This window comes from Pristiophorus japonicus, chromosome 13, assembly GCF_044704955.1.
Source record: "Pristiophorus japonicus isolate sPriJap1 chromosome 13, sPriJap1.hap1, whole genome shotgun sequence".
Taxonomy (NCBI): domain Eukaryota; kingdom Metazoa; phylum Chordata; class Chondrichthyes; family Pristiophoridae; genus Pristiophorus; species Pristiophorus japonicus.
In genome coordinates, this window is record NC_091989.1 from 63154522 (window position 1) to 63177109 (window position 22588).

Sequence of the window (22588 nt, forward strand, 5' to 3'; positions counted from 1 at the left end):
GCCAGCTGTAGAAGAGGGAGGCCACTTCGAGGAGGCTGCGCTTAGAAACATAGAAACATAGAAATTAGGTGCAGGAGCAGGCCATTCGGCCCTTCGAGCCTGCACCGCCATTCAATAAGATCATGGCTGATCATTCAACCTCAGTACTCCTTTCCTGCTTTCTCTCCATACCCCTTAATCCCTTTGGCCGTAAGGGCCATATCTAACTCTCTTTTGAATATATCTAACGAACTGGCCTCAACAACTTTCTGCAGTGGAGAATTCCACAGGTTAACCACTCTCTGAGTGAAGAAGTTTCTCCTCATCTCGATTCTAAATGGCGTCCCATTATTTTTAGACTGTGACCCCTGGTTCTGGAACTTCCCAGCACCCGAAACATTCTTCCTGCCTCTAACCTGTCCAATCCCGTCAGAATTTTACATGTTTCTATGAGATACCCTCTCATTCTTTGAAACTCCAGTGGATACAAGCCCAGTTGATCCAGTCTCTCCTCATATGTCAGTCCTGCCATCCCGGGAATCAATCTGGTGACCCTTCGTTGTACTCCTTCAATAGCAAGAACGTCCTTCCTCAGATTAGGGGACCAAAACTGAACATAATATTCCAGGTGTGACCTCACCAAGGCTCTGTACAACTGCAGTAAGACCTCCCTGCTCCTATACTTAAATCCTCTAGCTATGAAGACCAAAATTTGCAGATGACACAAAGATTAGTGGGAAACCGGGTTGTGTAGAGAACACAGAGAGGCTGCAAAGAGATTTAGATAGGTTAAGCGAATGGGCTAAGGTTTGGCAGATGGAATACAATGTTGGAAAATGTGAGGTCATCCACCTTGGAAAAAATAACAGTAAAAGGGAATATTATTTGAATGGGGAGAAATTACAACATGCTGCAGTGCAGAGGGACCTGGGGGTCCTTGTGCATGAATCCCAAAAAGTTAGTTTGCAGGTGCAGCAGGTAATCAGGAAGGCGAATGAAATGTTGGCCTTCATTGCGAGAGGGATGGAGTACAAAAGCAGGGAGGCCCTGCTGCAACTATACTGGATATTGGTGAGGCCGCACCTGGAGTACTGCGTGCAGTTTTGGTCACCTTACTTAAGGAAGGATATATTAGCTTTGGAGGGGGTACAGAGTCGATTCACTAGGCTGATTCCGGAGATGAGTGGGTTACCTTATGATGACAGATTGAGTAGACTGGGTCTTTACTCATTGAAGTTCAGAAGGATGAGGGGTGATCTTATAGAAACATTTAAAATAATGAAAGGGATAGACAAGATAGATGCAGAGAGGTTGTTTCCACTGGTCGGGGAGACGAGAACTAGGGGGCACAGCCTCAAAATACGGGGGAGCCAATTTAAAACCGAGTTGAGAAGGAATTTCTTCTCCCAGAGGGTTGTGAATCTGTGGAATTCTCTGCCCAGGGAAGCAGTTGAGGCTAGCTCATTGAATGTATTCAAATCACAGATAAATAGATTTTTAACCAATAAGGGAATTAAGGGTTATGGGGAGCGGGCGGGTAAGTGGAGCTGAGTCCACAGCCAGATCAGCCATGATCTTGTTGAGTGGCGGAGCAGGCTCGAGGGGCTAGATGGCCTACTCCTGTTCCAAATTTTTATATAACATGCCATTTGCCTTCTTCACCGCCTGCTGTACCTGCATGCCAAACTTCAATGACTGATGTACCATGACACCCAGGTCTCGTTGCACCTTCCCTTTTCCTAATCTGTCACCATTCAGATAATATTCTGTCTTCCTGTTTTTGCCACCAAAGTGGATAACCTCACATTTATCCACATTATACTGCATCTGCCATGCATTTGCCCACTCACCTAACCTGTCCAAGTCACCCTGCAGCCTCTTAGCATCCTCTTCACAGCTCACACCGCCACCCAACTTAGTGTCTTCTGCAAACTTGGAGATATTACATTCAATTCCTTCATCTAAATCATTGATGTATATTGTAAATAGCTGGGGTCCCAGCATTGAACTCTGGGGCACCCCACTGGTCACTGCCTGCCATTCTGAAAAGGACGCGTTTATTCCAACTCTCTGCTTCCTGTCTGCCAACCAGTTCTCTATCCATGTCAGTACATTACCCCCAATATCATGTGTTTTAATTTTGCACGCTAATCTCTTGTGTGGGACCTTGTCAAAAGCCTTTTGAAAGTCCAAATACACCACATCCACTAGTTCTCCCTTGCCCACTCTATGGGCCCAAGTTTCCACACGCGCCTGGAACGGCGCAGAACCCGACCTAGACGCCTGTTTTTCGCGCCACAAAGTGCGCCTAAAAAAATCCTCGGTATTCTCCACCTACTTGCAGGTCCTCTGGCCCTCGGCGCAGCCAGCACGAGCTGTGGGGGGGGCGGAGCCAGGTCCCTGCGCTGAAAACAGTGCCGGGACCTCTGCACATGCGCGCTACAGTGGGCACGCAAGTGCAGTAGCTCCAGGCGCCGAACTGTGTGGGAGGGGCCCGAAGCACGTATCCCCTAGCCCTGGCTGAATGGCCTCACTGGGGCTGCGTGAATAAGGCTCCTCCCACGGCCAGCTCCTGCTCCCCGCCCCCCGACCAGACCCGACACTCGCTCCTCGCCCCCCTCCCCCGCCTCCGGACCAGACCCGACACACGCTCCCCCGCCCCTCTGCCTCTGGACCAGACCCGACACCCGCTCCCCCCCACCCCACCCCGCCTCCGGACCAGACCAGACCCGACACCCGCTCCCCGCTCCCCCCCTGCCTCCGGACCAGACCTGACACCTGCGCCCCCCCCCCCCGCCCTGACTGACCCGACCCGACCCGCGCTCCTGTTCACGCTCCCCGCCTCCCTGACTGGACCCGACCCGACCCGCGCTCCTGTTCCCGCTCCCCGCCTCCCCGACTCGACCCGCGCTCCTGTTCCCGTTCCCCCGACTGGACCCAACCCGACCCGCACTCCCGCCCCCCCGACCCGACCCGACCACCCCCCCACTGGACCCGACCCAACTCCCGCTCCCGGACTGGATCCGACCTGACCTCCCCCCCTCCCTCCCTCCCTCTCCCCCTCCTGTCTCTCTCTCCCCCCCCCTCTCCCTCTCCCTCTCTCTCTCTCTCCCCCCCCTTTCTCTCTCTCCCCCCCCTCTCCCTCTCCCTCTCTCTCTCCCTCTCTCTCTCTCTCCCCCCCCTTTCCCTCTCCCTCTCTCTCTCCCCCCCCTCTCTCTCTCCCCCCCTCTCTCTCCCTTCCCCCCCCCCCGTGACCCGACCCGACCCAACCCAACGCCACCTACCTGTAAATCTGGTGCTGGGGACGGGCCGGCAGCCTTCGGTCCCGAAAGGCCTGCCTGAAGCACTTTCACACAGGTAGGAAGATGGTTTATTTAATCTTTTCTTTGCTTATAAATGTTTATTCAGGTTGGATTTATTTGTATAATATTTGTATAAGTATAAATAAGGATTTATTATAGAATTTAATTACTTCCCTTCCCCCCCCCACCTCGTTCTGGACGCCTAATTTGTAACCTGCGCCTGATTTTTTAATGTGTAGAACAGGTTTTTTCAGTTCTACAAAAATCTTCACTTGCTCCATTCTACTTTAGTTTGGAGTACGTTTTCACTGTGGAAACTTTCAAATCAGGCGTCAGTGGCCGGACACGCCCCCTTTTGAAGAAAAAATTCTGTTCCAAAGTAGAACTGTTCTACCTGACTAGAACTGCAGAAAAAAAAATGTGGAGAATTGCGATTTCTAAGATAGTCCGTTCTCCACCAGTTGCTCCTAAAAATCAGGCGCAAATCATGTGGAAACTTGGGCCCTATTAGATACATCCTCAAAAAATTCTAGAAGATTTGTCAAGCATGATTTCCTTTTCATAAATCCATGCTGACTTGGACCGATCCTGTCACTGCTTTCCAAATGTGTTGCTATTTCATCTTTAATAATTTATTCCAACATTTTCCCCACCACCGATGTCAGGCTAACCGGTCTATAACTCCCTGTTTTCTCTCTCCCTCCTTTTTCAAAAAGTGATGTTACATTAGCTACCCTCCAGTCATAGGAACCGATCCAGAATCAATAGAATGTTGGAAAATGATCACCAATGCATCCACTATTTCTAGGGTCACTTCCTTAAGTACTCTGAGATGCAGCCTATCAGGCCCCGGGGATTTATCGGCCTTCAATCCCATCAATTTCCCGAACACAATTTTCTGACAAATAAGGATTTCCTTCAGTTCCTCCTCTTCGCTACACTCTCGAACCCCTAGTTTTTCCAGAAGGTTATTTGTGTCTTCCTTAGTGGAGGGTCTTGAGATGGGGGCAGTGCTTGCAGACCAACACCTCCTACGCATTGTCCATTCCACCGAGGCATGGAGGGGAAGGCGGCGCCAGGGGCATGAGCCAGCAGAGCACGATGGAAAGGGCAAGGGAGATGGCCACAGAGGGCGAGCAAGAGAGCTGGTACACAAAGCCCCCTCAGCAAGCGTCTCCCCCAAGGAGGAGAGTCAAGTTCGCCAACCCTCTGCAGCAGATAATGGGTGAGCCGCTCAGGAAGCAGCCTGCAGCGGAGCCAGTCGCTGGACAGCAGCAGCCTGCAGAGTTGGAGAAGGCACAACAGCAGCAGGGAGCAGCCAATGCGTCACCTCACACAGCAAGGTGGCCACGCAGAAGTGGGAGCAAGAGGGCATGTTACAGATGGGTCTTCCGCCAAAAATTTGCATACACTGATATGAGTGGTGATCAGTGCCTGTGCAGACTGAAATTCCACTTAAGCCTGCAACTGGTTATTTCCATGGCATGGTCCAATCTATGAGTCCTCTCACACATCATTCCCGCACACTGTCATGCGAAACCTGATCACAAATACCAAACACTAAATAAAGATTTATTACAACCCAAACAATGGGTCTCAAAAACACTTACATTATCCATTATCACCCTTGTGCAACTCCTTCTTAGCCCTCGTACACAGACCTATCCTTACAGGATGCCGCAGTGTCTCCCCTTTGCCTGCCTCATGGCTTTGGGAGGGCGACTAAGTGAGTGTAGAGGAAGCTGCAGATGTCCTTGTTGGATGCCCTTGGCCAGCTCTGGCCCTGAAAGGGCCGGCTAAAGACTGGGCCACATCGTCCTGTGCACCTCCAGTCGGAAGTGGCTGGGGGGAAGGCATGCTTGGCAGCAATTGCGCAGTGACATCTATCGGCTCAGGGCTGCTGTGAACCAGAGAGGCAACATCAGCATCCTGCTCTGAGGAGCCAACACCACTCCCCCGGGGCAGGACCCCACCTCCCCCACCAAGCTGCTGGACCACAGGTCGGTGGGGTGTGGTGGAACCCTCAGGCCCCTGGTGGACCGTCATGGACACAGCTACAATGGCAGCAGTCAGATCTCACATAGCCTCCAGCTGACACTGCATGACAGCAACCACACTCTGGAAGCCATCTGAGACGAAAGCAGTCAGAGGCATGAGAGCATTCTGAGCTTCCAGGGCAGCGGCCAGCCTGTGCAAAAAAAGGACAAGATGAACTGAAGACACAGCTGCAAAACCTGCCCTTTAAGCAGCTCAAGGAGCAGCCGCATCATGAACATGATGGTTTTGCATCAACTGGATTAGAGGGAAATTTTCCAGTGCAAACACCACACCGCAGATACACCCACTGAAAACTGCCATTACCACCAGGAATTAAGACTCTGCTCCGTTTATGACAAAAAAAGGGCAATTTCGATCTTATTACCACCGCAATCATATCAGTGATAACGGACGGCCAATGGCGGTGCGACCACTCCGTTTCAGGCGGAGGGCAATTTCAGGCCCCTTAAGGTATCCTCTTCGAAACAGAAAACCAGTGGTTAAGTTTAATCTGTAAATATGGAAAATAAGTTCACATCTTTTATTTATGTTACAGAATTCTATAGTAGAATTTTGAAACATCAAATAAGTTCCATTTGAAAAATGTATACCAAGCATGTATACTATGCAAGTCATGTACAATGATTATTTGCAATAATTAACTTCTTCAATAAGGAGGGAGAAGTGTTATAGAGCCACCTGGTGGACTACTGATATATAAAACAATAAAGCATGTGCTGTGCAGTTCTTCCCTGAAAGCTATGTTGTACAGTTCTCTGTAATGTTGTGTCTCAAGATACCACAGTGATGTAACCTGAAGCATTACATTTCTGAAGGGCACCTAGGCCAGATGGTTGTCACGGAAATGACTGAAAAAATAGAAGGCTCCTGGTTAATATTGCAGACTTTCATAAAAGCAGGAATTGTATCTGATGAAGATGACTAATCTAATCTCTGTCCTAAGATAGAATGAAACATCAATGTGTGCAAATTGCACTTGGTCTGTGGATTTGTTGGGTCAAATATGCTTTTCTCATTCTGTAATTTCATACTCTGAATACAATTTGTGTTGACATGAACATTGTAAATACAGGAGCAAAGAAACAGGAGTAGGCTATTCAGCCCCTCAAGCCTATGTACTCACCTTGGTTTCGTAACCCTTAATACCCTTGCCTAACAAAATCTCTCAATTTCAGTACTGAAGTTTTCAATTGACCCCCAGCCTCAACAGCTTTTGGGGGCGAGAGTTCCAGAATTTCATCGTGCTTTGTGTGAAGTGCTTTCTGTAAATTGACAATCAATTTTTTCAATTGTCCCCTATTCTGTGCCGAGTTCACTGATCTCAGTCCGAGCTGTCAGAGCGGATGGCCCCACCTCTGGGCCAAGGTGAGTAAATACCAGCTCCGGGAATCCTCTTCCTCCTCACCATCCAGTGACCACTGCTGCAGAGGACATCTCTAGATGTGGGATGAGGTCAGGAACGGCCTCGACTATCCTGCTAATATTGGTCACTTAATTTATAAGGCTATGGAGAACGAGCAAGTGAGTGAGATTAATTGGACAGTTTTTCATAGAGCTGGCACAGGCATGATGGGCCCTATGGCCTCCTTCTGTGATGTATGATTCTGACATCACTCCTGAGCAGCTGAGCCCTAAGTCTAAGATTATACCATCTTGTTCTGGACTGCCCCACCAGAAGAAATAGTTTCTCTCTATCTACCCAATCAATTGCTTTAATCATCCCGAGCACCTCAATTTTACTCCTTAATCTTCTATGCTCAAGGGAATTCAAGCCTAGTCTATGCAAACTCTCGTCATAATTTAACCTTGGGTGCAACATATCCTTCCCGAGGTGTTGCACCCAGAACTAAACACAGCACTCTAAATGGAGTTTAAAGAGAGCTTTATTTAACAGTAGCATACATTTCACCCCTTCAGTAAGAACAGTTATTTTCAATTGAATGGAAAAACCTACAAATAAAAACCTAAAACAATGTAAATCATGAACGTTAGCACTTTTATCTGAGGTAAATGAGCTGTTGTGAGGTCAATTCTAGCAATGTTTTTGGTCGAAATCAAGGTTTGCTGACTGAGCAAAACAATTTTGGACTTGAATGAGTTTTGCATCCAAATATGGAAACCATTTAAAGCAAGCATTCCAATACTTTTGCAGTACTATAGAAAACAATACATATATTAGGTTGTGTATTTATGCAGTATTACCCAGGATTATAGATATCTACAAGATATTCAGCGTTTCTCGAACCACTGCTCTCGCTGCATCCTGGGATCCACACTCAACGCCATGCACCGCCATATCCACACTCTCAACTTCTCTCTTCAGCAGCTCACTCGATCTCTAAGCTGCCCTGGTCCGCAGTTTCATTTTATCCTTCGCCTCTTCTGGCACTTTAACAAAACACTTTTTTTCTTCCTTTCAGGTGTCAAGAATCATATGTTTCAACAACTCTTGGACACCAACACCCCTCCGGAACCTTCTTCCCTTCACTTTCTCTGACCCCATCCCTTCTTCCAATCTCACCCCCTGCCGTGTTTTCACTATCTCCTCTGACCTTCTCCACTCTGACCCTGAACAATCAGTCCTCAGCAAAGGCTGAACTTCATCCTCTTACGCCCCCACCTCAATGAATTTCGAGCTCGGCACGATGCTGAGTTCTTTCCCCGTCACCTTCGCTTCAGTGCCCATTTCTTCAGTCAGGCATCTTCTGCCCGCCCCCCCCGCCCACACGGCTGACCCTTTCTCCCGTTTTCAGAAATCTCACTCTACCTAGACCCCTGCCTCTGGCCTCTTACCCTCTCTAGATCTTTTCATTGCAAACTGCCGGCGTGACATTGGCCATCTCAATTTCTCTGCTCCCCTCACTCATTCCAACCTACTTCCCTCTGAACTTGCAGCACTCCGCTCACTCAGATCCAACCCCAACCTTGTCATTAAACCTGCTGACAAGGGTGGCACTGTTGTTGTTTGGCGAACCGACCTCTACATTCCGGAGGCTGATTGGCAACTCGCTGACACCTCCTCCTACCTCCCCTTGGACCATGACCCCACTATCGAACATCAAGCCATCATTTCCCAGACTATCACTGACCTCATCTACTCTGGAGATTTTTCCTCCACAGCCACCAACCTTATAGTTCCCCAACCCCGTACCGCCCGCTTCTACCTCCTTCCTAAGATCCACAAACAGGACTGCCCTGGTAAACCCATCATTTCAGCCTGTTCTTGCCCCATGGTACCAATTTCTTCCTATCTCAACTCTATTTTTTTCTCCCATTGTCCAGTCGCTTCCCACCTACATCCGCAACTCTTTTGTCACTTTAACAGTTTTGAATTTCCTGGCCCCAACTATGGGCGTCCAATCCCGCTACATCTCCATCCCCCACCACGACGGACTGAGGGAGCTCTGCTTCTTCCTCAAGCAGAGGCCCAACCAGATTCATCCACCACAACCCTCCTCCACCTGGCTGAACTTGTTCTCACATTGAACAACTACTCTTTTGATTCCACTCACTTCCTCCAAATTAAAGGTGTTGCTATGGGAACCTGCATGGGTCCTAGCCATGCCTGCCTTTTCGTGGGATATGTGGAACATTCTTTGTTCCAGTCCTACTCAGGTCCCCTCCTTCACTTCTTTTTCATTGATGCCTGTATCGGTGCCGTTTCCTGCTCTTGCCCTGAAATAGAAAATTTCATTCACTGCTTCCAATTTCCACCCTTCCATCACCTTCACATGGTCCATCTCTGACTCTTCCCTTCCCTTCCTCAACTTCTCTGTCTCCATTTCTGGGGATAGGCTATTGACAAATATTCACCATAAGCCCACTGACTCCGATAGCTACCTGAACGACATTTCCTCCCACCCTGCTTCCTGTAAGGATTCTGTTCCTTTCTTACAATGTCTCCATTTCCGTCGCATCTGTTCTGATGATGTCATGTTCCATACTAGTGCTTCTGATATGTCTTCCATTTTCCTCAACCAAGGATTCTCCTCTACTATATTTGACATGGCCTTCAACCGCATCCTTTCCATTTCCTGCACTTCTGCTCTCACCCGTTCCCCTGTCTCCCAGTACCATGATAGGGTTCCCCTTGTCCTTATCTTGCACCCCACAGCCTACATATTCAGCAGATCATCCTCTGCCATTTCTGCCACCCCCAATGTGATGTGATCCCACCACCAAACACATTCCGCCCCCCCCCCCCCCGCCGCATCCTTTAAGCATTCCAAAGGGAATGTTTCCTCCGTGACACCCTGGTCCACTCCTCAATCACTCCCAACACCCCCTCCCCTTCCCATGACACCTTCCCGTGCAAGCGCAGGACATGCAACACCTGCCCTTTTACCTCCTCCCTTCCCACTGTCCAGGCCCCCAAATACTCCTTCCAGGTGAAGCAGCGATTTACTTGTACTTGCAATTTAGTATACTGTATTCGCTGCTCACGATGCGGTCTCCTTTACATTGGGGTGACCAAACGCAGATTGGGTGACCGCTTTGGGGAACAACCCCGAGCTTCCGGTCACCTGTCACTTTAATTCTCTGCTCCACTCCCACTCTGAGCTCTCTGTCCTCGACCTCTTACACTGTTCCAACAAAGCTCAATGCAAGCTCGAGGAACAGCACCTCATCTTTTGTTTAGGCACTTTACAGCTTTCTGGATTCAACATCGAGTTCAACAATTTCAGACCATAATCTCTGCCCCCTTTTTTATTTACATGGTAGCTGTTGATAATCCTGCCATTCCCATTGACACCCTATCTAGACTCATCTTTTGTTTCTTTACTTGTCCCATTACCGTCTCCTTTCGCCTTGCAGCATCATCCCTTTTGTCTCTTAATCTCTCCTGCCTTCCACCCTATCACAGACCTTCCTTTTTGTTCTTTCTTCCCCCCTCCTTTCCCTGCACCTGCACCTGCTTAAAACCTGTTACATCTCAAACCTTTTCCAGTTCTGACGAAAGGACCTGAAACGTTAACTCTGTTTCTCTCGCCACAGACACTGCCTGACCTGCTGAGTATTTCCAGCATTTTCTGTTTTTATTTCACATTTACAGAATCTGCAATATTTTGCTTTTATATTCGTGTTTATTTATACAATTTATTTAATAAAGCACCATAATCTAATTTACTGTTCCAGAGACAGTAAATAAGCTAAAAAAAGCAAAGGCAGAAGCGGGGATAGAAACTTGAATATTTGCTCCTGCTTTATCTTAACACCCCCAGGGTGCAGCTGTGCCTTGGGATCCTTCATTGTTGTTAGACTCATGCCCCCAATCCCTCTTCCTCTGTAAGCCACAATCTCAGTTGTACATAATCATATGTGACATAGGAACAATTCCATTGCATGCCTTCAAGGCCTTAATTCATCTGATATGCAAACACACATCCACACATCTCACTATTACAGTGAAACATAATAAAACTGAGTGTGTTATATCATTCAAAGTATCATTTTTGTTTTGCCTTTTATTTTGAACATCAGTATCTTGAAAATCAACATCAGTCAAAAGTTGAAGAGCATTCTCATTCCATTTGATAGATAAGTGTGCTCCAATCGCTATAAAAGTTGTACTTTTAGGCATCTTCAAATACTTTGCATGCAGGGTGTGTTTTGTGTACGGAATTTGCTTTAAGACTCTATCATTTACTTCAGTCATTGATGTATGTTCGTGTGCATATTTAATAAAATGTCAAGGGTATTGATCAAGTACGGCTCAGTGGCTTTCATGGATTCAAAGCAAACTGAATGAACATAACGAGCCTTCATAAGTAAGAAATAAAAACCTCAAGGACTTTCTCTTGGTTTTATTTTTGCAGGTCTAAGGCATCCTCAGTGCTTCTATATCTCATATTCAAGCACCTAGATTGTCTTAAATTGTATTGTTTATCATTCTACATTTAAGTAACACCATATTATAGTTTCAAGGTCTCCGAAAGCATTTTAAATCCAGTAAATCATTTCAGAAGTGTAGTCACTGTTAAGTAAGCAAATGTGGCAGCTAATTTGTGCAAACACAGGTCTCTCACACTGCAAATGGACATAAGAACATAAGAATTAGGAGCAGGAGTAGGCCATTCAGCCCCTCGAGCCTGCTCCGCTATTCAATGAGATCACGGCTGATCTTCAACCTCAACTCCACTTTCCTGCACTATCCCATATCCCTTGATTCCCCTAATATCCAAAAATCTATCCATCTCTGTTTTGAATATACTCAACGACTGAGCCTCCACAGCCCTCTGGGGTAGAGAATTCCAGAGATTCACCACCCGCTGAGGGAAGAAGTTTTTCCTCATCTCAGTCCTAAATGGCCGACCCCATATTCTGAGACTGTGACCCCTGGTTCTAGACTCCCCAGTCAGAGGGAACATCCGTCCTGCATCTACCCAGTCAAGCCCTGTAAGAATTTTGTACGTTTCAATGAGATCACCTCTCATTCTTCTAAACTCTAGAGAATGAGATGAATAAGCAGTTCTTTTTGGTGGTGGTTAAGCGGAGCATTTGGTAGGACACTGGGAGAACCCTTGGCTCTTCTTCAAATAGTGCCATGGGATATTTTACATTCACTAACCAGTAGGGTGGGACCTCAATTTAATCTGAAGGACAGCACCTCTGACCGTGGTTGGTATATTATTTATGTACAGTTTCAGATAACAAATGTGTGATTCATGGGTTTAATTTTACAATCCAGCACTCCCGGCAGGGAAACCAACCTTTGGAGCACGGGCCGATGATGGGGCTGCAACATTGCAGCCTTAGATTCTCTGACCTGAACTCATTTGAGTGTGATTATCCCTCCGCTGGGAATGTGGAATAAGCCCTAATGTTTTCCTAAAAATGAGTTCTCAGGTGACTGAAGAGTCCAATGCAGGACCTACAGTCTCTGTCGCAGGTGGAGCAGACGGTGGTTGGAGGAACGGGAGGTTGGGGTGCCTGGGTTGCCGCACGCTCCTTCCGCTGTTGACGCTTGGCATCAGCTTTCTCTCGGTGAAGAGACTCGAGGTGCTCAGCGCCTTCCCGGATGTTTTTCCTCCACTTTGGGTGGTCTTGGGCCAGGGATTCCCAGGTGTCGATGGGGATGTTGCACTTGTTCAAGAAGTGCATGGACTACACCAAGCAGATTGCAACAAGAAAACAATGTGTACTGAAGGAACTGATGTCAGGCTGCTGGTTAAATAAAATCAAATGGTAGCACTTCATGCTGAGTATCCATTAGTTTTTGTACAGTATTTCAACCAGAGTATCTTTATTTTTCAAGATTTGCACTGTGAAGCATACGTTACGATGCAGTGCTCACCAGCCAGTTTTGGTTTTCTTCAACAATTTATAGTCATCTACTACTGGTAGCTCCAAGGAATTGCAGGCTGACCATTTTTTCAGCTCCCACATTAACTGAAATAAACACTGGTATTATCACACTGATGTTACTCATATCCTAAGGGGTAAGAAGTAATATTACTTACTGCATTACAAACTCCATGCTCCAAGAAACAGTCAACTATTTAAAATTATTTCAACATGACTTCTACTAACCATATCATTGCTCCTATTTTTAACCACTCCAGTGCAGTACTGAGGGAGGACTGCACTGTCGGTGATGCCATCTTTCAGATGAGACGTTAAATCGAGGCCCCGTCTGCTCTCTCAAGTGGACGTAAAAGATCCCATGGCACTATTTAGACATTCCTGCTATTGAGGGAGTACAACGAAGGTTCACCAGATTGATTCCCGGGATGGCAGGACTGACATATGAGGAGAGACTGGATCAACTGGGCTTGTATCCACTGGAGTTTAGAAGAATGAGAGGGGATCTCATAGAAAGATGTAAAATTCTGACGGGATTGGACAGGTTAGAGGCAGGAAGGATGTTCCTGTTGCTGGGGAGTTCCAAAACCAGGGGTTACAGTCTAATAATAAGGGGTAAGCCATTTAGGACCGAGATGAAGAGAAACTTCTTCACTCAGAGAGTGGTTAACCTGTGGAATTTTCTACCGCATAAAGTTGTTGAGGCCAGTTCGTTAGATATATTCAAAAAGGAGTTAGATATGGCCCTTCGGGTCAAAGGGATCAAGGGGTATGGAGAGAAAGCAGGAAAGGGGTACTGAGGTTGAATGATCAGCCATGATCTTATTGAATGGCGGTGCGGGCTCGAAGGGCCGAATGGCCTGCTCCTGCACCTAATTTCTATGTTTCTATGTTTCTAAGAGCAGTGGAGTTTTGCCCGATGTCCTGGCCAATATATTTATCCCTCAATCAACATAATAAAAAAAACAGGTTATCTGGTCATTATCACATTTATGTTTGTGGGAGCTTGCTTGTGTGCAAATTGTCTGCCGCGTTTCCCACATAACGACAGTGATTACACTTCAAAAGTACTTAATTGGCTGTAAATTGCTTTGAGATGTCCGGTGGTTGTGAAAGACGCTGTATAAATGCAAGTCTTTCTTTCTTTCTATTGACCTTTCACCTTTATTGATGTCAGTTCGCCTCAGTGGGAAAATTCTATCCTCTGAGTAAAAGGACAAAACCCCATTGACTTGAGCATGTAAGCTAGGCTGATACTCCAGTGCAGTACTGAGTGATCATTACATTTCTGGAGATGTTACCTGTTGGATGAGACGTTCATTTAGACACACAAGAATCCATGGTTCTATTTGAGGATTGATTTAACTATTGTGGTTGAATCTAGTTAGTTCATAGAATCATAGAAGTATGCAGCACAGAAGAGGCCATTTGGCCCACCGTGCCTGTGCCGGCCCTTTGAAAGAGCTATTCAATTCGTCCCACTTCCCTGTTCTTTCCCCATAGCCCTGTAAATGTTTCATTTTCAAATATATGTCCAATTCCCTTTTGAAAGTTATTATTGAATCTGCTTCCACCACCCTTTCAGGCAGCGCATTCCAGATCCCAACAACTCGCTGTGTAAAACAAATTCTCCTCATCTCCCCACTGCTTCTTTTGTCAATTACCTTCAATCTGTGTCCTCTGGTTACCGAATCCCCTGCCAGTGCAAAGAATTTACTCTCTTCAAACCCTTCGTAAATTTGAACACCCAGATTAAATCTCTCCTTAACCTTCTCTGCTCTGAGGAGAACAACCACAGCTTCTCCAATCCCTCCACACGACTGAAGTTCCAGAATGACAAAAGGCTGGCAGTCAGCGTTGGATCTGAATTCTCAGTTATATAAGAAAGCCACTTTGTTCTTTCAAGCCTTGCAGCATAATCTTGTTTATGGATTTCTCGAGTTTTTGAATTTAATTTCTATTTTTTATTCTTGCCGCATAATGAAACAAAGCAACTTGTTTGTGTACCGTGCTTAACTTGAGTTAAGCAACAATACCTCAAATGTTTTATCTATTTTTAGCCTGAAAATAATCCTCCAGGGAACTAGGTCTCTAGATAACCACAAGGAAAATCAAACACTATTCCATCAACATTTCTGAGGTAAGCTGTTAGATGTAAATGCCAAGTGATTACAGTTATCACATTTCTTTCATGAAAAACTAAATCGAGCATTCACATTTCAATCACTGCTAATGTTCATGCCTACCAAAAAATAATTGAACCTTTACACACAGCCTCAATCTAATGGTCTTTATTGGACTGGAGGACATGTATAATTGCTCTACTGGTATTGCAAAATAGCTGGTGGTCATCTTGGTGAACTAAACAGTCAGAATTTAGAACAAAATATTTTCAATAATTAAAATTTCCATGCTGTTGATGTGAAAACAGAAATTTGCACTATCCTTAGCGAAAGTCAGTGTCGAGAGTTTGGAGTGATTATCTGATTATACTGAGTGCTGTGCAGCACGAGCAGTACACTGTTACACTACTGGGCTACAATTACCACTTTAGCTAACTATTGGAGGGCATTCAATTGACTTTCGTCTTGCTTTATTTACTTAATGCACAGAGCTAGCAATGTAAGTCACCTAGACAAGGCTTCAATCCTATGTTCATAAGGGTCAATTTGAAGAATGTGTTCTTTTGGTTTAGAGGGGATTTGAGGGGAAATGTCTTCACCCAGAGGATGGTGGGAGTCTGGAACTCACTGCCTGAAAGGGTGGTAGAGGCTGAAACCCTCACCACATTTAGGGCTCAATTTTGGCCAGGAGTTGCTCCATTTTTTTTTAGAGTAGATTTTTCTGGCCTATCTTAAAAATCCCCATTTTGCACATTCAATTTGCGCCAATGTAAGTGAGTTAGTTACGATTTTTTTAGTTTAGTTTAGTTTTTCCTCAAAAGGTGTTACCAGCCACCAAGACAGTCTTGGCCATTTAAACCACTTGGCCAGCTAATAGTTACTTCAAATTTACTTAGGCCAGTGTATGTGGCCACTTCAGAAAACCTTTGCAGAGTTAAGAAATCAGCGCAGGTAGGTACATCGGAGGCCATTCGGCCTAGGCTAGGGGCGGGAAGGGAAGCGGAGAGGACCTGCATCTAAAGCACCAAGACTTACAAAGCACTAAACAAAGCACAAAAAGTAATAAGCATTCAATGACAAATAAAAAATAGAAGTAAGTCCTACCTTCATCTGAAAACGCGGCCCGGGAAGGCAGCGGGCCAGCCGATGCGGGAGGCCACTCGGCCAGGGATAGGGGTGGGACAATGGGAGACCACTCGGCCAGGGATAGGGTGGGACGATGGGAGACCACTCGGCCAGGGATAGGGGTGGGACAATGGGAGACCACTCGGCCAGGGATAGGGGTGGGACGATGGGAGACCACTCGGCCAGGGATAGGGGTGGGACAATGGGAGACCACTCAGCCAGGGATGGGGTGGGACGATGGGAGACCACTCGGCCAGGGATGGGGTGGGACGATGGGAGACCACTCGGCCAGGGATAGGGGTGGGACGATGGGAGACCACTCGGCCAGGGATGGGGTGGGACGATGGGAGACCACTCGGCCAGGGATAGGGGTGGGACAATGGGAGACCACTCGGCCAAGGATAGGGGTGGGACCGGGAATCACTCGGCCAGGGATAGGGGTGGGATGATGGGAGACCACTCGGCCAGGGACAGGGGTGGGACGATGGGAGACCACTCGGCCAGGGATAGGGGTGGGACGATGGGAGACCACTCGGCCAGGGATAAGGGTGGGACGATGGGAGACCACTCGGCCAGGGATAGGGGTGGGACGATGGGAGACCACTCGGCCAGGGATAGGGGCGGTACGATGGGAGACCACTCGGCCAGGGATAGGGGTGGGACGATGGGAGACCACTCGGCCAGGGATAAGGGTGGGACGATGGGAGACCACTCGGCCAGGGATAGGGGTGGGACGATGGGAGACCACTCGGCCAGGGATAAGGGTGAGACGACTGGGAGACCTCTCGTCCAGGGATAGGGGCGGGACGATGGGAGACCACTCGGCCAGGGATAGGGGTGGGACGATGGGAGACCACTCGGCCTGTGATAGGGGTGGGACAATGGGAGATCACTCGGCCAGGGATAGGGGTGGGATGACCAGGAGACCACTCGGCCTGGGATAGGGGTGGGACGATGGGAGACCACTCGGCCTGGGATAGGGGCGGGACAATGGGCGACCACTTGGCCAGGGATAGGGGTGGGACGATGGCCTGGGATAGGGGTGGGATGATGGGAGACCACTCGGCCAGGGATAGGGGTGGGAACTGCCGACATCTGAGCACACATTGGCTGCAGGAAGCAAACTCACCGGACAGCAAAACACAAGCAGCTACGATTCCTTTAAAAAATGGCCAATTGCCAAATTGCAGCGCTACTGTGCATGCGTGGACATTGCAACCCGACTCCAATGTGCATGTGCAGACATTTCCACACTGTTTTCAGCGCAGGACGATGGCTCCGCCCCCGACTCGACTGGCCATGCTGCGCGACGACCGGGGAGAGGCCGGATAGCAGCCAAAGTGGGGAGGATTATTTTCGGCGCACTTCTGAACAGAGAAAAATGGCGCATCTCCGGTAAGTGCGCCGAAAAAAGGGGTGGGCCAAAATTGAGCCCTTAAAAAGTACTTGGATGCGCACTTGAATTGCCGTAACCTACAGGGCTATGGACCAGGAGCTGGAAAGTGAGATTGTGCTGGATAGCACTTTGTCAGCCAGCGCAGACACGATGGGTTGAAATGGCTTCCTTCTGTGTTGTAAATCTCTATGGAGTGGATTTTCATTTTTTTGCGTTTGACAGTCTCTGGGCATAATTCGCGGCGGAGCGAAAAATTTAGCACCGGAATAACGTTAGCGCCAGAGCGAGGAACCTTCGCTGAATGAAAGTTCATGAGGAGCGTTAGCGTTAACTCCGGCGTTGCACCACAGACTTTGTGCGCCAGAGCCGAAAGTTCCGATGTTGATACAATCTGCCATTTTGCACATGTGCTTTCCCCCACCCCCCACGCTTCCACATTCTGGTTTCCTGTCGCAAACGCTAATTCAGGGCGCGGCCACATCCTGCATGCGCATGCACAGTACAACCAGGGCTGAAACAGCCATTTCACATTTTGAATTTGAAGTTGGAGGAGGACGAGGGAAGGCAGCATGCCAGACGATTCAGCCACAAGGCTAATGAAGCTTTAGTGGGGGCTGTGGAATGGAGATGGCAGGAGTTGCATCTTCGGGGTGGTCCTGGACCACTACCCTCCATACTCAAGAGAATTTGGAGAGACATAGCTGAGGAAGTCTCTGCCTCGGACACTGTGGTAAGGACTGGCACACAGTGCCTAAAGAAATTTAACAATCTCATCAGGGTTGTCAGAGTGAGTACTGTTTTCATTCATGTACTCCTTTATTACTTCAAGGATAAATCTGACACACTATTTGTTCTCATGCTGTTGGTGCCTCTCAGCACTCTGTGGGTTGCCAATAAAATGCATGACACATAGGTAGACTTAACCCTATTTGCCTCATCTTTACACATTATTAAGATTGCTTTCTGAGATCTCATATGATTGCTCCCACTTCGATGTCCACCTGATGAAGCATGTACGACTTCCAGGGTCATTAAACAGAGGACTGTATTACATTCAGACAGTATGGCATAAGGGCTTTGATGACTATCTGTGCCACAAGAGCAGATGGATCCTCTTGTAACCATTCCCCTCTTCATCTTTGCAGGCAAAGAAGTCTTATAATCGCAGCAAGCAGGTGCAGACAGGTGGCGGTCTGCCTCAGAACCTACCACTCACCGACATCGAGGAGAGAGGGGAAGGCATCATCGGCATCACTGGTCGGCAGCTGCCACTGGGGGCGCTGACCCCTGTTCGGATCCTGAGGGTAAGTCCTGCACAATCCCTGGGCTGGGTTGGGGCAATGTCCTGCCGTGTCTCTGGACTAGATATAATGGAGTAGCGGCGGTCCTTCAAATGAGCCAGTGCTATGCGACCTTCCTCATGTCAGCCTGCCCCCTCCCCTGTGCTAACCACTCGTCTGCTGCTTTCTACTTCCAGTTAACCAGTCACAGGCGCCACATCCCTCAAGGGCCATTGTCTGGAGGAGGAGGAAGAGGAGGATAGCGATGAGCCCACTCCGGCGCAGCATCAACCCACCCCTGTTCCACCACTGGCACTCAGCTCCTCTGAGGACGACATGACGCTCTCGGTGTTCAAGGATTACGAGACTAGCGGCGCGCAGCAACACAGTGCTGGGGTTGAATCTCGCATGCCATTTCGTTGGAGGGTGAGTCGGCAAAGTCAGTCTGCTGACAGACAGGCAGACGTGGAACTGGACATGGTGGGAATGTCCAGGGAGAGCATCCAGGTCAGCCGTCAGCTCCGTGATGTCTTGGGTATGCTTCCTGCGAGCATTGACAGTCTGAAAGCGACCATTATGGAGGTAGGGTCACAGATTGTCAGTGCGAGCAGTGATACCAGCGAGGCCATCAATGTCCACACGAGGCTGGTGGCCTCCAGCAGTGACACTGGAGTCCCGGAGAGTGTGGCGCGAACCCTTGCAGAATATGGCGCATCACAGGCACAAGCTCTGCTTCAGCTTGGGCAGGTGATGCAGTCCATGCCTGCCTCCATACTCTCTGCGTTTCTCACTGTCACACGGGGAAGTGACGGTTCCAAAGCAGGCCAGCAAGGTGTTAGTTTATATTGTGCTCTGGTTGCTAGGCACCAGCCCAGTCGATGACTGAATGGCTCCACGGGAGGTGGTGTCATTCCTCTAGGTGACAGCATTCCATCTCCCCCCCACTCAGTCGCCAACCAAGCATCAGCGACGGTTGTCACCCAAACCACCAGTGACTGGCAACACCGATGAAGAGGCTAGCCAGTCAGAAGCCGGGCCTTCCACACCACGAGCTGGTCCAGTGCGTACCCAGACACCGTCTCCATTGTCTCTTCCCCAACACAGCAGCACTCTGGCAGCCTTACTGCACGCCCTGGTGCCACTTTGATTAGGAGCAGCAGGCAAGGGAGGGAGATGATGGGAAGAGGGGCAAAAGACAGTGTGAAAAAATAGTGGGGCAGGAATTGATGTTAGAGTATCACACTGCTGGATTATGTTCTTGATGCTGGATGCAGCATATATTATGTCACAGTATCACACTGCTGGATTATGTTCTGATAATGTTCTTGAATTATCACTCTGCTGGATGCAGCTCTATTTTATTTTATTTAAGTCTCACAATGAAGGTTACAAAGTTTACAATGCTACAATGTTCAATACATTTTTTCTTTACCGTAACCATTTCTGTGCAGTGTCTCATTTGCCGCTCACTCTTCAAGCAAAGTACTCAATTATGACCTGCCGACATAAGATTTTTGCTGTTGCGAAATCTCCATGATGCTTCCCTTGTGGTGGTGGTGGCATGGGTTCCTCGCCAGGCTCCTCTTCCTCATCTTCCTCCTCCCCCCCTTTCTCCTGAGGTGGTCCTGCAATCCCCAGTGGCAAATCCTGTCCCCTCATGATGGCTAAGTTGTGTAGCATGCAGCACACCACAATGAACTCAGAGACTTGCTGAGGGGAGTATTGTAAGCAGCATCCAGAGTGGTCCAGGCATCGGTAGCACTGCTTCAGCACTCCAGTTGTCTGTTCGACGATGTTGGGTAAGTGGCTGCATGGCTCTCATTATAGCGATGCTTGGCTTCTGTCTCAAGGTTCCGGAGGGAGAGTCGTGAGCCAGGTGGCGAGGCAGTAACCTTTGTCCCCGAGCAGCCAGCTCTGGCCTTGTGGTTGATGCTGGAACATGCCTGAGACACTTCTCTCACACAAGATGAAAACATCATGGATGCTCCCTGGATATTGGGCATTTACTGCCATGATGCGCTGAGTATGGTGGCAAACGACCTGTACGTTCATGGAGTGGAATTCCTATTGGTTTTGGAAAACCTCTGCATTCTATAAAGCTGCTTTCAGGGCAATGTGCAGACAGTCAAGGGCACCCTAAACCTTGGGGAAACCAGCAAATCGTCCAAAACCTACAGCCCCCTCACTTTGGGCCTCTCTGGTCATTGGGAAGTTTGTGAAGACCATCCTGCATGCGTACAGTCCAGTAGTCACTTGGCGTATGCAGCAATGTGCAGCATGCTGCGAGATAGAGCATATGTCCCCCGCTGATGCCTGAAAGGAGCCGGAGGCATAGAAGACAAGTGCCGCAGTCACCTTCACCTCGACGGGCAGTGCAGTCCTGTTGCCACTGGTAGGCTGTAGGTCTGCCTGTATGAGCTGGCATATCTCTGTGGCCACCTCTTTTTGGAAACGCAGCCTTCTAAAGCACTATGCCTCAGAGAGCTGCAGGTATGGGTGCTGTTCCTGGTAAACTCGTGGGGTGTAAGGTCTCCTTCCCATACGTCTGCAACCTTATCGATTACATTGCAAATGATCAACAATAAGCCTTCTTCCAGCTTGAAACTGTATGGCGATGGCAGCGGCAGCCAGGATGAACGGCTCCCGACCTAGCATGGCCCCCATCTTTTAAAATGTCCATTAATGTCCTTTATAAATCAATCTAGAAACTCACATAAACTTCACAATCAAAACTATGCAGTAACACAGCATTCGTCTCCCAATCCTTTTAATCACTCACAACTGCAACTTCCTCCTCTACTTTCAACATCGTGCCTTTAGCGCCAGGTGCACCCTGGGTCATCTGGTTTACCTAGGCAGGTTCTCGGGCGGGTGCTAAATCAGGTGAGATGCCCGAAAGTTCCACCCAGGGTTCTAGCACAGTGATGTACGAGGATTTACATTTCCCAACAGTCAAGACATCGGCGGGGCAGTAAGTTTTAGCACCGCCGCAAAACCGTTGGCGAAAGTTCCGACCAGGTGCAAAATCCTTTGTGCCTCGTTTCACGCCCAAAAATATCATTTTTGCGCCCCATCGAGCCGCTAAATGGGGCACAAATTAACCAAAAATCCAGCCCATATGATTCAATGGTTCTATGATTCCGACTCAGAGCCTTACCCAACGGGAAGCCTTATACATCAGGAAATTGTGGATGCGCTATCCACAATGGCGACTGCATTCCTGGTGGGCGAGGTGTATGACAGGAATGCAAATTTGTAACATTGGCCATGCGGTGTTAAGGCAATGCAATGGAAGTTGCTGATATAGTTTGCAGAATATGTCAATCAGATGACGATGCATAACACCACCACGTAGATCAGTTCGGCAGGCACTGTTGTTGCGTGCCACACACATTGGTGCCCAGGGCATCCTGTACAACGAACACACTTTGCAGAAAATTATTCTGTAGCCTGACCAGGTCAGTGTTTAAAGGTTGTGCTTCGAGATTAGTATTGTCACTTGTCCACTTGTGTAGATAATTAGGCATGGCTGAGGAGCAATGGTTGGGTTGAGAAATACTAGCATCAGCCTTGGTTGGTTGATGTGCCCTTGTCTGCTATTTCACACCCCAGAGAAAGTGCTGTCTGAAAAAGGTCTTCCCAAGGCTTGAGAACACAGCATGGAATCTCTATCAATTGGCAGTGCTTGGTAGCTTTTTCAGATTCCCCCAGAACAGGATCAAGAGCCGAATGGCCTAGTCCTCTTCCTATGTACCTTTATTTTGAGGCACATTTACAGCATCAGACCTTGACCCATGTGGAATAATTTGTACAGTTTTATTATCACATTCTGCCCAAATCCATAATATTTCAGAGTCTTATTTTGCCTCATGCTACTGTCCACTGAAATCCCTTTTTATCTCTGCCACCTATTACAGAACGTGTTAATGGCAAAACTGCTATTTTCAAAAGTTTCACTTTGTGTGGCCTTGGCTCAGTGGTAGCACGCTTACATCTGAGCTCAGAAAGTGTGGGTTCAAGCTC